This window comes from Panthera pardus, unplaced genomic scaffold, assembly GCF_024362965.1.
Source record: "Panthera pardus isolate Hobbes unplaced genomic scaffold, ASM2436296v1 HiC_scaffold_16, whole genome shotgun sequence".
Classification (NCBI taxonomy): Eukaryota; Metazoa; Chordata; class Mammalia; order Carnivora; family Felidae; genus Panthera; species Panthera pardus.
Window position 1 is genome coordinate 122,582,386 of NW_026526721.1, and position 13,805 is coordinate 122,596,190.

The following is a 13,805-nucleotide window of genomic DNA, read 5'->3' on the forward strand; positions in this document are numbered from 1 at the left end:
TGCTAAGGAGTCTCACATAACATTGATATGACCACAGGAGTTAATCCCATCACGTTTGCTGAGATAATGTAACCTAATCAAAGAAAAGATATCTTATCACCTTTGCCATATTCTGCTGGGTGGAAACAAGGCACAAATTCCACCAGTACCCAAGAGGAGGGGATTATACAAGGGAACGACTCACTAGGGATCACCTTACGGTAGTCTGCCACAATCAGCAACTCAAAATGACAAGTAATGTTTTATTTTTTATTTATTTTTTTAAGTTTATTTATTTTGAGGGAGACAGAGGCAGTACAAGTGAGGGAGGGGCAGAGAGAGAGAGAGAAAGACAGAATCCCAAGCAGGCTTCGCACTGTCAATGCAGAACCTGATGTGGGGCTTGAACTCCCAAACCATGAGGTCAGGACCTGAGCTGAAACCAAGAGTCAGACACTTAACTTACTGAGTCACCCACGTGCCCCCAAATAATTTTTTCAAAAGCTAACACTTACTGAGCTCTTACTATGTGCCAAGTACTGTTTTAAGCTCTCTCTAAGCATTAGCCAATGAATGAATGAAGTAGAGAGAGAGCCAGGATGCCATGATGTGGGAGAGAAGAACAATAGAAGAAATCAAAAAGCAATGGACCGCCCCCCAGAAGACACTCCATAACCACCACCCACATCTAGGTCATTCAGCAACTCAGCTTCAAATCAGCTAACCACCTATTTTTTGTGCATGTTCTAGAAACTGGCTCCCACCATGTGACCAAGCCCCAGGTGCCCTCTAGACCTGATACAGACTTTCCAGACCCCAAGTGCTAGCCTGTCTGCTGAGCAGAATAATGCTACCTAAGCCAGGCCCCATACCCCCTTTCTCTGTGGTCATGGACACCAGAGGCCACTCACTCTTTGGCCTTTGGCCCCCACTCCTGATTCCTTCCCCATCCCCTCTCTGGCTCATCTTTGTCCATAGCTCGGCTCTTGCTAGTGCCCAAATCTGCTTCCATTCCAGTGGTGCCCTCCATCCCCCATCCTCTACCCCATGAATATAGCTGACTCCTGGCTTCAACGTCCACAGCCTGACAATGACTCACGCATTTGTCTCTCCACCCCACCCCCCACAGAGCTTCTGGTCCATAGTTCCAGCCACCAGTGTGGGATATCCCACAACATCTCAGCCCAACATGGTGAAATGGAATTTGTCCGCTATCTTCCAAACCTCCTCCTCCTCCTTCATTCCCTCCTTATTAACAAGCACTGGACTCCAGCTCAGCTCTCACTCCCATACCTAGTCCTGCTGATTCTACCTGTGTAACATTTCTCAATCCTTCTTCCCATCTCTGCCCCACGCTGTCCTTCACCATCTCTCCCAGTCTACTCCTAAGTAGCCTAAGGCATGGCTCCTCCCCCCAAAAACCTGCCTTCCTGCTACATGGAGCCATTTTCAATGTCTTAAAGGAAAATTTGTCACTCCTCTATAGGACATTGCCCTCCATACCTCCTACACCTGGTAAATTTCCCTCTGCACACTCTTCTTCGTCTGGATAACTCCTATTTCTCTTTCAGGCCTCTACTTGATGCTACCTCATCCAGGAAGCCTTCTCAGACTTCTACAGGCAGATTGGACAGCCCTCCTTGGGGATCCCAAGCTCCTTATGCTGTCCCTGCCACAGCCAGACATGTCATCACATGGTGCCCACACCTCCAGAGTCCTCACACAGTGTTGACATCTGTTCACTCACTTGGTCTGTGAATTCCTCGAAGACAGGGTCTCTGTGTCCCCAGAGCCCAGCCAGGGCCTTGCTTATAGTAAACAGTGACAAATGTGGGCTGGCAGTGGTAACAAATGAATCACTTGCCACCTGCCTGCACCTCCAGCTGTCACCTGTCCATTTTGCCTACACATCCACCCCCACCAGATTTGTTTTAAGACTGTGCCCTACTATTTCGGGACCAAGGCTATGACTCCTGCATGCTTCGTTTCAAAGATATAGATTTCATTGGGCTCCAAAAATGCTGGACACAGGGAGTTTTCAGTAAAGGGCTGAATAAACACAGTTCTCCTTGGCTACCCCCAATCAGACAGACTCACATACTCATTTATTTTGCCTGGAATGTGCCCTCCTCTTTTCCAGCTTCCTAACTGCTGTCATCCTCTAAATCTCAAGTAAGCTGTCCCCTCTTCCAGGAAGTCTTTCTTGATGCCCAAGCTGCACAGGGCATCCAGCCACTGAGCTCAAACAGCTGCCATGCTTCCCTCTAAGGCACACTCAGCCCCCTGTATTTCAATTTCCTGTTTACTCTTTGTCTCCCCCACTGGATGGGAGCTGCTCTGGGACCAGAAAAGATCATGCAAACCCCAGAGCACTGGCCAGAACAGTCTGGGCTTGCCGAGAAGGGACCCATTGTAAGAGCTGGAGCCATGGGGTAGCAAAATGAAAGAGAAATAGGTCTCCATTCAAGCTACTTTTAACAGCTCGCTTTAATGGCTAAAAGGAAGATTCACTTGATGAACTCTGGACCTGAAGATGCTTAAAAGATAAATATTTTTGAAACAGAGAAGCTACCCTTTCTACCCTGGATTTGGAAAAATCAAAGCCTTTCTTTCATGTCAGTTTAAAAGATTTATGAGCCCCGCGCCTTGCTGTGTCTCTGGGTAGATGTTCCCTACGAATGCATTAACGAGTGGTAAAGAAACCTCACAGCAGCGTGGTAAGTATGTGCCACCAGAGCGCTGTCTCGTTGTGACCCTTGCCAGGGGCGGGAGCGGATTCCTGGGGCCATCACCAACAAAGTCGACCCCTTCAAAGGTTTTTCACAAGCCTTTATGAGCAGCATCTTGCTGTAAATAAGCCCTGAGCTTGCAACCCGAGGTATGTCACGATCCATTTGGATACAAGTGTTAGGAACCCAACTCAGCTGGCTGCAGTACAAAAAGGATTTTACGGGTTCACAAAACTGTAAAGTGCAGTGGTACATCTGCCTGCAAGCCTGACCAGTCTCAGGAGTCACCTGAGGCCTACAGGACACGGGCTGTCTCTCAGCTCTGCATTCCTCCGTGTGCCCACTTTCACTTGGCCTCCCTGCACGTGTGCTCCCCCAACAACTCCAGGCTTCCATCCTACCAGTTCAGCAAGGACTCTGGAAGAAAAGAGGGGCCTCACTCCCAAGATTGTCAGCACAAATTCCAGCATTAACTCCGACTGGTCAGCTTGAGGCCATGTGATAACCCCCAAAGCAGGAAGATAGGGTTAGCTCAAGCCTACCACCTGACATGGGAATTTGGTTCCCCCAAGAAAGTGGTTCCTCAAGGAAAATAACAGCAATGCTACCTTATATAAGGGGAATGGGAAGGCCAGCAAAAGTGTTGGATGTCTACCATGTTGAAAACCCACTGTGCCTCCTCCTTGGGACTCTGTTTCCTCATCTATAACACAGGTGATTGGCCTCATCTAAGCAATCTCCAAAATCCTTTAAAATATCCATAGAATAATAGAAGCCAAAAGTTGTAACATATTTTTTAAAAAGTTTTAGGACTCAGACCTGATGTTTTACCTGGATGTGTTTAGGTATAAGTGAGGAGGTAGAGATGTCAGGAAGGACAACTGTACCCCCAACAAAGCCCCCACCGAACCAAACCCTGCCTGAATGGTGATGTCTAGGGCAAAGTGCTATGTGACCCCCTCCTCACCTGCCACCCATGCCTCCCAGGAGCTCTGCTCCACTCAATGCCTCTGGGCCTGTTGGGGATCATGTGCACCCCCACCCCATGCCAAGACATTCAGCAACGTCTGGAGACATTTTTGATTATCATGATATGCAAGGGAGAGAATGGGGAATGCTAGTGTCCTTTAGAAGGTAGAGGCAAAATATCTAGATATTTAGATGCTGCTAAATATCTTAAAGTGCATAGGACAACCTGCCATGACAAAGAATTATCTGGCACAACACGTCAATAGTGCTGAGACAAAGAAACAGGGTCTAGAGGGAACGGTTCTGGAGTACCTGCCATGTTCACCCAGGCCTTCACTCCTTAGAGGTATGAATCAGTGCACCGACTTCCATGAAAGTACAGTCAGGGACTGTCACTGTGGCTACAGTGTGGAGAATGGTTTGAAGACAGGGCAAGAGAGGGGAGGCAGGAAGATCAGTCAGCAGACAGTTGTCATTGTCCAGGGCAGGGCTGGCTTCATCAGTGTGGAGCTTGTGTGACTGCACAGGCCCCAAGCTTAGAAAGGACCACCTTTGGTTTAATGCTCTACTGTCATTGTCTAGAAATTCCTACTAATTGTTGAACAAGAAGAGCTGCATTTTCACTTTGCACTGGGTCTTGAAAATTACACAGCCAGTCCTGGGTGAGAGATAATGGAGTCTGAATGAGGGCAGTGGCAATGAGGAGAGAAGGGCCCTTCTCACTGGGAAAGCACCACCCATTTTTCCAGCCTCCCAAAGTGGGAGCTCAGGGTCTGGGGTTGTAGAGGATTGTTGTAGGTCTACCACAAAACAAGGTTGACTGAGTGAAGGGGTCCAGAGACAGAAGAAATACACTGCCTTCCTCTAGCCAGGCTGGAATGATACTCCCAATGAGGAGGGAATGGGTCTTGTCCCCTTGGCATGCTATGGGAGACAGAGAGATGGAACCTGTGTGGCACCTGTAGACAATGAGAAGGCATTTGGGGGTTTAACATCCAGCAATCAGAACACATTTCTCCCCCAGAGGCCGTGCACAGGCTGAATGTGGGCTGCAGCATTATAGCTGAAGGCAGCCTGGAGGCCAGGACATGGGAGAGGTCAACAATCTCAGGTTTTCCAGGGGAGTTTCCAGCTGGTTATTATGTGTACAGACCCCAGAATCAAAGGCCCCTGGGTACTATTCACTCCATCACTATTAGCCCTGTGACTCAGCGGTTGACTATAACCTTTCTGAGCCCCCATTTTTATCAAACGGAAAACCAGTAGCACGAACTGCATGGTGGGCTGGGTAAGTCCAATGAGACGTTGTCCTTGTAAAGTCCTTACCTGTGTGTCTGACCTGGTGCAAAGTTGTTTCCATCCATGAACCTTAGTGTGCTCAGCCATGAAGTAAGGGTAAATGTAGCCCCTATGTCACTGTGCTGTGGTAAGGATTAAAACAGGTGATTCACAGGGTATCTGGTGTGTTTATTTTCATTGGTCTTACTATTGCCTGGGCTCCCCCAACTTAGAGTCATGTGCCCTAAGACTGATCTCTGGGAGGAAGCTGCTCTCATGGAGAAAATCCCACCTCCAGCCCAGATGCCAAAGGAAGCCATGTCCCATCTACATTTCACTATGAGGACACATATGGTTTCCTCAGTACTTTCCTTGGTGATACTCAAAGGAACCCTCAGTCTATATTCGTAACCCTCTTCTCAATAGCGAGACCAGGAGTGCCAACTCCTGTTATGTTATGTTGGAAGTTTGGAACTGTTATGTTTGTGTGTGTGTGTGCACGTGCGTGTGTGTGTGAGTACATGCACGCATACACTTGGGTACAAAGAGATCTTCTCTTAATCACTAAGGGGGGTGATCACACAGATCCCTGGGAAGCTTCTGTCACCAACAATGACCACCAAGGACTGACTGTTCCCTCTTCCTCTCCTACTCCACAGTGACCAGCAGGACTATTGACCATTTCTTTTCTTTGGAGAATGGATCATCTTGAACGTGTATTTATGAAACTTTGGGATAAATGGTGTAAAATGACAAACTGCCCTCAGGCAGCTGCAGTGGTCATTATTCCACTGAGAAAGCATTTCTCAGTGTTCTCACCAGGGAAATAGGTAAAGGTAGGACCTGCTGGCAGAAGGGAGGCAGAGCTGGGGGGTGTGGTGGAGGGCAGCCTGGGAGACTTCCTCCCAAGTTCTTCCAGAGGTGCTCACACCCATCCGCCAAGGAGGCCTAGAAAACCGGCTGGTGATGTTATCATTGACAGTCATTTCAGTAGCCACTGGTTTTGAGCACCTACCGTGTGCCAGGCAATGTGCCACATTATGTGATCCCTGTAACAGTGTCATAGGAGAGTGAAGCAGAAGGAATGCACACTGACAGCCTTGGTCACAGTCACTGGTTGGGGGAGTTCAGGCAGGTCACAGAACCCTCTGAGACTCAGTCTCTCACCCACAGAACAGGGATGATGGCATGTCCCTCCCTCCTTCTGGAGGTATGCTGGATACCGGCTCTCATGGTTTGTGGGGTCAGTCATGTACCCCTTTCCCAGATCTGGAATCAGTGACGTCAAGTCGGCAGGTTGAAATTAACCATGGTGAAAATATTTACACTCCAGACATTGGCAAACTACGCATCAAGGTTTGCTCTTTAGAGAGTCAGTTGTTAAACACCTACCAGCACACCACTGCCTACTTCATATGCACAGAGACTTAGGGAAAAAATGACTTTACAGCACTTTGCACCATGCCTGGCACATAATAAGGGCTCAAGAGTTGATAACTATAATTATGATTCACATTTTTGTATAATAAAACTGATGCTCAGAGCAGTTCCATAACCTGCCCTTGGCCACAGAACGGATATGTGGCAGATGGTCTGGGTCTGTTTGGTACCCCTGCTTGTCCCACTACCCTGCACCACCTCTCACGCAGAAGTATAGTTTGAGTGGCAGAGACAGGAGGAAACCATGTGGACCCACTTGGTGACCCCTGGCTGGAGAGGCAGGGGTAGGAGCAGCAAAAGCAGATCTGGAAGGATGAAGGGACTCAGAGAGGCCAAGAAGCCACTCCAGGCTGAGCATAATGTGAGCAGAGACACATGATGGGAATGTGGCCCATGAACAGAATGAGGGACATAGCGTCTGCTTCCGTCCTGCAGCAAGGACCCAACACAAGGCAAACTCAGACCCTTTCATAGGTCCTTCGATCTTGGCAGAGCTTTGGGGCCTGCTGCAGTCTGCCTTTGGGTTTACACTGCCCCCCCCCAACTTAGCAATGCTGTCCTCCCCAAAGCCACTGCAATGTGCTCGTCCTCCCCACAGTCTCCCGGAGAGATGGCTCCAACTGATCTAAACTGTGCCTCTGTGTTCCACATTGCACCATTCGCTTACATGTTTAGAATTAAACCAAATATTACCCAATTATATTTCAGAGTAAGTACCAAAGTTGTTTTGTTTTGTTTTAATAAAGTCATCACAGTCATTAGTCGTGGTACGACATTCATGGAGCATCCTTACCTTATTGCTTAATTCTCTCTGTGAGGTTGGAATCATCATGCCCATTTGACAAATAAGGAAAATTGAGGCTCAGAAAGACTCGGTGACTTGATCAAGGAACCTCAGCTGGGAGGCAGCTGTGGCAGAGCTCAGACCCAAGTCTGTCTACCACCAAAGTTCCTATTCTTCACACCAAGTCACCCACTCTTTTTCTGTGGGCTGTTTTACAACACATTCAGCTTCCTGGCAACCGCCTTTCCCTCTGCTTTCCCCAGAAAACCTTGCAAAAGGAAAAAAAAAATCCAGAATGCGCATTCTGATCAAGTGTTGCTCAAACAAATAGCTGCTTTTGGAAGGCACCCCAGGGCCTACCGAGTCACGCCCGGCATAAGACACTGCTGATGGAAACACACCTTGCCTGTTCTGTGCTCACGCATTGGGGGTGATTTAGTCTCAGCAAACCTGGGAGTCGTGCGTTCCTGAAGGCTGCCAGCTCCACCAGGGGCCCCCGGGATGCCAAGCGGCTGGTACTGAGACATACGGGGAGCTGCACGTGAGCAACGCAGCCTGGCCAGGGGCAGGCGTCCCAGGCTGGCTTCTGCCGAGTCACTCCAGATAAACAATCAGAGGCTGAGGGCTGAGAGATGACAGCAGCTGCCCGTGGGCTCCTCCTGTCACCAGGCAGCTGGGCCTAATGAAAAACTCACGTACCTGGAATGGGGAGGTGGGGTAGCATCTTGACTACTAATGCTGGTGAGTGACCTTGAGCAAGCATTACCCATGGGACTCGGGCTCCATAGCTGTCAAGTGGGAATGCTAAGACCCACCTGGCCTACCTCATGGGGAGCACCAGTCATTTTACATGGAGCGTTTTTCAACTCTGAGCTCCTTCAGGAGCATCTGCCAATAACTCTGGGCCAGCATTCTCTCCCATCTCTGAACTGCTAAAGGATTTGTTCAAATATTCTGGTTATAAACATAATATATAATCATTGTAGAAAACCTAGGAAATATGGGGTGCCTGGGTGGCTCAGTCGATTAAGCGTCCAACTTCGGCTCAGGTCATGATATCAGTTTGTGAGTTTGAGCCCCACATCGGGCTCTGTGCTGACAGCTCAGAGCCTGGAGCCTGCTTCAGATTCTGTGTTTCCCTCTCTCTCTGCCCCTCCCCCAGTGGTGCTGTCTTTCTCTCTCAAAAATAAACAAACATTTTTTAAAAAGGAAGAAAACCTAGAAAATGCATTAGGAATTTGAAAATTACTCATGGTCCTGCCATTCATAAATACATATTTTTAATGTTTCATTAGCTTCCATGTTATACCTATATAAGTTGGTTAAGATAATTCTCTACAGTTTTGCACTTTTCATTTAATGCTATATCAGTGCAAATTCAGGTCCTTAAAAACATCTTTGTAGCCATCATTTTACAGTCTGTAAAATATTCCGTAGCATGCGAGGGTCAACCTACTTAATCCTTCCCCTATCATTGGACATTTAGAAGACTTCCAATATTTCCATGTTATAAACTGTATTACATGTACATCTTTGTTCATAAAGCTTTTTCTTCTTTTCTGATCATACCCTCAGACAGATTTCTAGAAATGAAACCATCTGGTCAAAAGGTAGCAACATTTTGAAGGTTCTTGCTGTGTAGAGAAATGTGGCAACAGTGTTCCTTCCCATCAGCAGTGTGGGACAGGGCCAAGCTTCTGCAGCCTTTCTAACATTTATTTTCTTTCTAAAAGTCTTGCTATTCCAATCCAGATAAAATGGAATCTCATTGCTGATTTTATTCAGCTTTTTAAAATTACTTGTCCTGCTCGTTTTCTCAGTGGGTTTAATTCCACTTTGCAGGTTTGCTTGTTTTCCATTGCATAACCTGTATCTTATATCTAATCTCCAGAGACACAGGGCTTGAACCTACAGTGGTGAACTGAACCAAAATTCCTTCTCTGGCTCTTGTTTAAAGGTTGCAAAATGTCGTCACTTTCCTGCCTTGACTGTCTATCTTGTGGCTCTGTCTGGTTTCTCCTTTGCTGACTCACGATCTTAAAAGACTTCTGGGACAGCATCACGCATCAGGGTCTGGCAGCCAGAACAGTGTTGTACTGCGTTACCAGCCTTCCCCCCAACCCAGACAGTCCATTCCTTGAAGTACTCTCTGTATCCTTGGTCCCAAATAGGAATGTCTAGCCCCAAACTCCAGCCAGAACTACCCTTTAGAGGTGTGTCTCCTTCCTCCAGTTCCTAGTCACTCCTGCCAACATCTGAGATGGGGGAGATTGGCAAGAAGGGCTGGGCACATGCACAGCCCATGCCACCCTCTAGCACTCTCTCCAGTGGGGCTGCCTGCCTTCAAGACACCCATGCTTCTCCATGGAGAGTGGAGGGGCAGGAAGACCCAAAGTGACCTCAGATGCAAAGACCTCTCTCAGCCATCCTACCTCACCATCCACAATGCTGGTGTTGAGGCCCCTCCCTAATTCCCTGAAGTCATCAAGAGAAAGACAGAACTCTTGGCATCCCAGACTCTGCAATATCCACAAAAGTGGTTTCATGTAGGGAAAGACTGTACTAGTGGTCTTTCCACCCTCTTCCAGAACTAGGTGAGAGTACCAGAAGGTTAACAAATAATATCTAAAACCCCCAAAATCAACTTTTTCTCTTAAACCGTTGTTTCCCAAATCTGTTTCTAAATTTTGTGGGCTATGGTTGGAGTATACTTGTTTAAAAAAACATTTTGTGGGGCGCCTGGGTGGCTCAGTCGGTTAAGCATCCAACTTTGGCTCAGGTCATGATCTCGCGGTCCGTGAGTTTGAGCCCCACGTCAGGCTCTGTGCTGACAGCCCAGAGCTCGGAGCCTGCTTCAGATTCTGTGTCTCCCTCTCTCTCTGACCCTCCCCCATTCATGCTCTGTCTCTCTCTGTCTCAAAAATAAATAAACATTAAAAAAATTTAAAAAAAAACATTTTGTGATCAGCTGTCCATTAAAAAAACATTGTTATACATAGTAAATAGGTTTGTTACCCACAGGACTTCTCAGAGCCTTTAGTATACTAACATATGTTGTGACCCTTCAAGAGGAAGTTAAACAATGTGTTTCTTGAACATCTTTGATTTTGAAACCCTCTATCTGGAGGCACCTTATAGGACTAGGGGGCTACAGAACTTGCCTTGGACAGCCTGCATTATGCAGCCTAAGATATTCCTCTGCCAGATGTTTATTATGCTTCCCAGGAGAGGAGACTTCTTGTCATAAAGGAAGCTGTGACCCAATCTCATCCCCTCTTTATCCCAGGGTATGATTTGGTACTAAGCCTGCCTAAATGATATAGTGAAGAGGTAGGCAAACTTTTTCTGTAAAGAGCTGGATTGTAAATATTTTAGGTTTTGCAGCCATATGGTATCTGTTGCAACTACTCTGCTCTGCTGTCATAGCATAAAAGCAGCTACAGACAAGATGTAAACAAATGGGCATGGCAATACTCTAATAAAACTTTATTTACAAAAATGGGTGGTGGGCCATATTTGGCCTGTGAGCTAAGTTTTCGACCCTTAGTGAGGAGCATCTCAGACCATGGAGAAGGGCCTCCAAGAACTAAGGGTGAACTAGGCTGGAGCGGGCAAAGTCATGACAATCTTCCAGAGGGTGACCCACTCTCAGATAAGGAAGCTTCACCCACAGACTGCCATAGTTCAGCTGATGGGGAAATGTGTGCCCTTCCAGCTTTGGGGCTCTGAGGACAGAGCCACCCCCAATAACTAGTGCTGCCAGCCTATGATCATAGAAAGTCTCTAAACCTCAAAACCCCAAGGAAAGCCATGTGAGATCTGTGTGAAGGCCCCAGCATTCCTGAGGAAGTGGATTTACTTGGGTGAACTGAGGGTCAGCAGCCTTGTCCAAACCAAATGCTTAATTGGAGAGCAGCTGCTGCAGGCCTCAGGGCAGGAGAGTGAAGCTAAATTCTGCCCACATTCTGCCATGGTGTTCTTCTCCTGGGCCGACTGCAGGGAAATGCTCAGGGAATCTCAAGACTATCAGCAATGCAAACCCCACAGCATTGGGCCACACGGGCTGAACCGACTTCAGAGAATCAAAACAAGCACCTTTCTCTGTAAGTTGGGGCCTCATCCTCCAGCCCACAATGGAGAAAACCTTGTAGCCTTGTTCAAGCACTTTGTCAGCAGTGCGAGGGGCCAGACTGGGAGGGGCGTGGCTGCAGACAAAACCAGCCTAGAAAGGTTGACCCATAAATAGAGCCCCAGTTGTATCTGTCAAGAACTTATGATACCTCAGGCATCTTATATACAACAGATTGGATTCTGGTATTCAGAGTAGATATTACCCTATCCCATGATAGAAAAAACTGAAAATTTATTTGAGTTGTCAAAGTTGATGTAGCTAGTAAGGGACAGAGCTGGGATTTGGGCCCAGATCTGTGTGACCCCATTGGTTTCCTGCATGGCCCAAGCTGCCAATCTTCTCTCTTTCACTAGCCCTCTCCACCTTCTGGCATGGCTTCCAGACCCGTTGTCCTGAGTTGAGTTACAGGCTCTCCACAGTTGTCCACTCCTGCTTGTAACTTCTGAGCCATCCCAGGCCTTGGAAAGACTGGTGCGGGTAGTCTAATTATTAGGATGTGAGGTTTTCCCAGATCCTGAGGTTTCCATGTATAGACCTCACATCACAGCATGATAAGAAGTGGGTGACAAAACTTTGAAAGCCCTCTCCCAAGATGTAGCCTCTCCTGATACTTGCCCTGTTCCAGGTCCCTGGTTGCCCTGACCTGCAGAGCCTAGCCATGCATAGTAGGCACCATATCAGATGGCTGTGGGTAGCAAGGTTCTCCAGGCCTTTGGATCTCAAACTTGTCCCCAACCTCCCACATATCCTCCTAGGTAGAGGGATTCCACCTCTGATAATCTTTCTTTTGTGGTACCTTTAAACTGGTCAACAATCAGTCTACCTTTGGACTGGCTTCCTGATGGGGACCTGGGCTTTTATAGTAATTAAGACTGTCACGTGTGTCTTGTTGGAGGATACCCTGAGTCAGTCGGTCAGTCTGCCTGACACCATCCTGGCAAGGTGGTCCAGTTTCCTCCAGCTCTTCCCATCTTCAGGAGGAATAGGCACATTTGTGCAGGTTAGAGCTTGGAATAAGCTAGATGCCTCCAACTCCTAACAACCATTCCCATGACCATGCTTTTCCTACCACTACCTGTAACTGTCCCTGGCTAACATGACCTGTGCTGCCTGCCAACGTGCGGTATGCACATGTCATCTGGCAGCCTGGGCCCTAAAGGCCTGTGAAACTCAGTCTGTCCCCAACCACCTGTATAGCCTTCTGGGCTGAGGGAGCCCAGCCCCAAAAATCTTTCTGAGGATACAGCTTAAAAGTGGTGACCATCAGTCCACATTTGGACTGGCTGCCTGAAGGGGTCCTCAGGTTCTCCAACCATCGGGATTCCTGGGTTTCTCTTAACGGAGAATACCCCAACCAGCCTTCCCAGCCAGCCCTGGCAAGAAGCCTCTGCCTTCATGGGGAATGTGCGCATTTGTGTAGTTTAAGGCTTGAAACTAGGCAGATGCCATGGGCTTCCAATACCCTGCTCTTGAGGTCTGGATTCTTTCAACGTTGTCCAGTCTAGGTCCCTGGCTTCCCTGACCTCCTCAGCCCATGCATGTGCAGTATACACCCCATCAATAGGCCTCAGGCAGCCAGGGAATCTCTAGGGCTGTAAAGCTTGGACAGGTCAGCAACCACCTGCATAGCCTCCTGGGCAGAGGGATTCCACACCCCCACAATTTTTCTGGTACTGCAGCTTTAAACTGGGGACATGTTCTGCTCTATTTTTACCACGAGTCCCAATTTGTAACTCAGAAAATGCACACAGTGACCATATTTAGGGAAATAACTATGGTAACCTAAGGTTGACAAAGACTTTGGTTGCTAATTCTAAATGGAGGAGGCTGCCATTTAGGGTCAGGCTGGAACAAGTAGAAATATTGAACTTCCTTGTCATCTCCAGAATTAAGGGAGACTCTGGTATAAAATGTCTCAAATGAGAATTTGCTAGAAAGGCACATATGTAGGTTGAGGAGGCCTTCTTTCTCATTAAATTTTCCACAGATCCTAGCCCAGAACTAGCAACACAGGAGGCTGAATAGATCCTTTTTTTCCCTCTCTCTCTCTGATGGATGAAATTAAGAGTCAAATGAATCTAAAATGAAAACATTGTCTTAGAGCATGCTCCCTAGAAAAACAGCTGGTGATGGGGTCTTCACTGGGGTTGTGCCCTCAGGGAAAGGGGAGTGAGGGAAGCACAAGGAACAGGGGAAGATCTGAGCACACTGTGGTCTCAGCCTCATCCCATGGGGACCTTTGAAGTGCAGACTGAACCAGAAAGTCAGTTCCTCCTTGAGTCAAGGGGCCCACCCATTTGTATATGTGTCCCCCAAATCAGAGTCAGTCTTTGGTAGACAGTTTCTGATATAGCCTCCTGAACAAAGTCATTCCCTTTCAGCTGAGGGCAATTCTTTGGGAAACAGCAGCTGTGAACCATGAGAATTCAATACACACAGCACTTGGGGTGCATACACCTGGTGAAGGGGATCTCAGCAGGGCACCACAGCACCC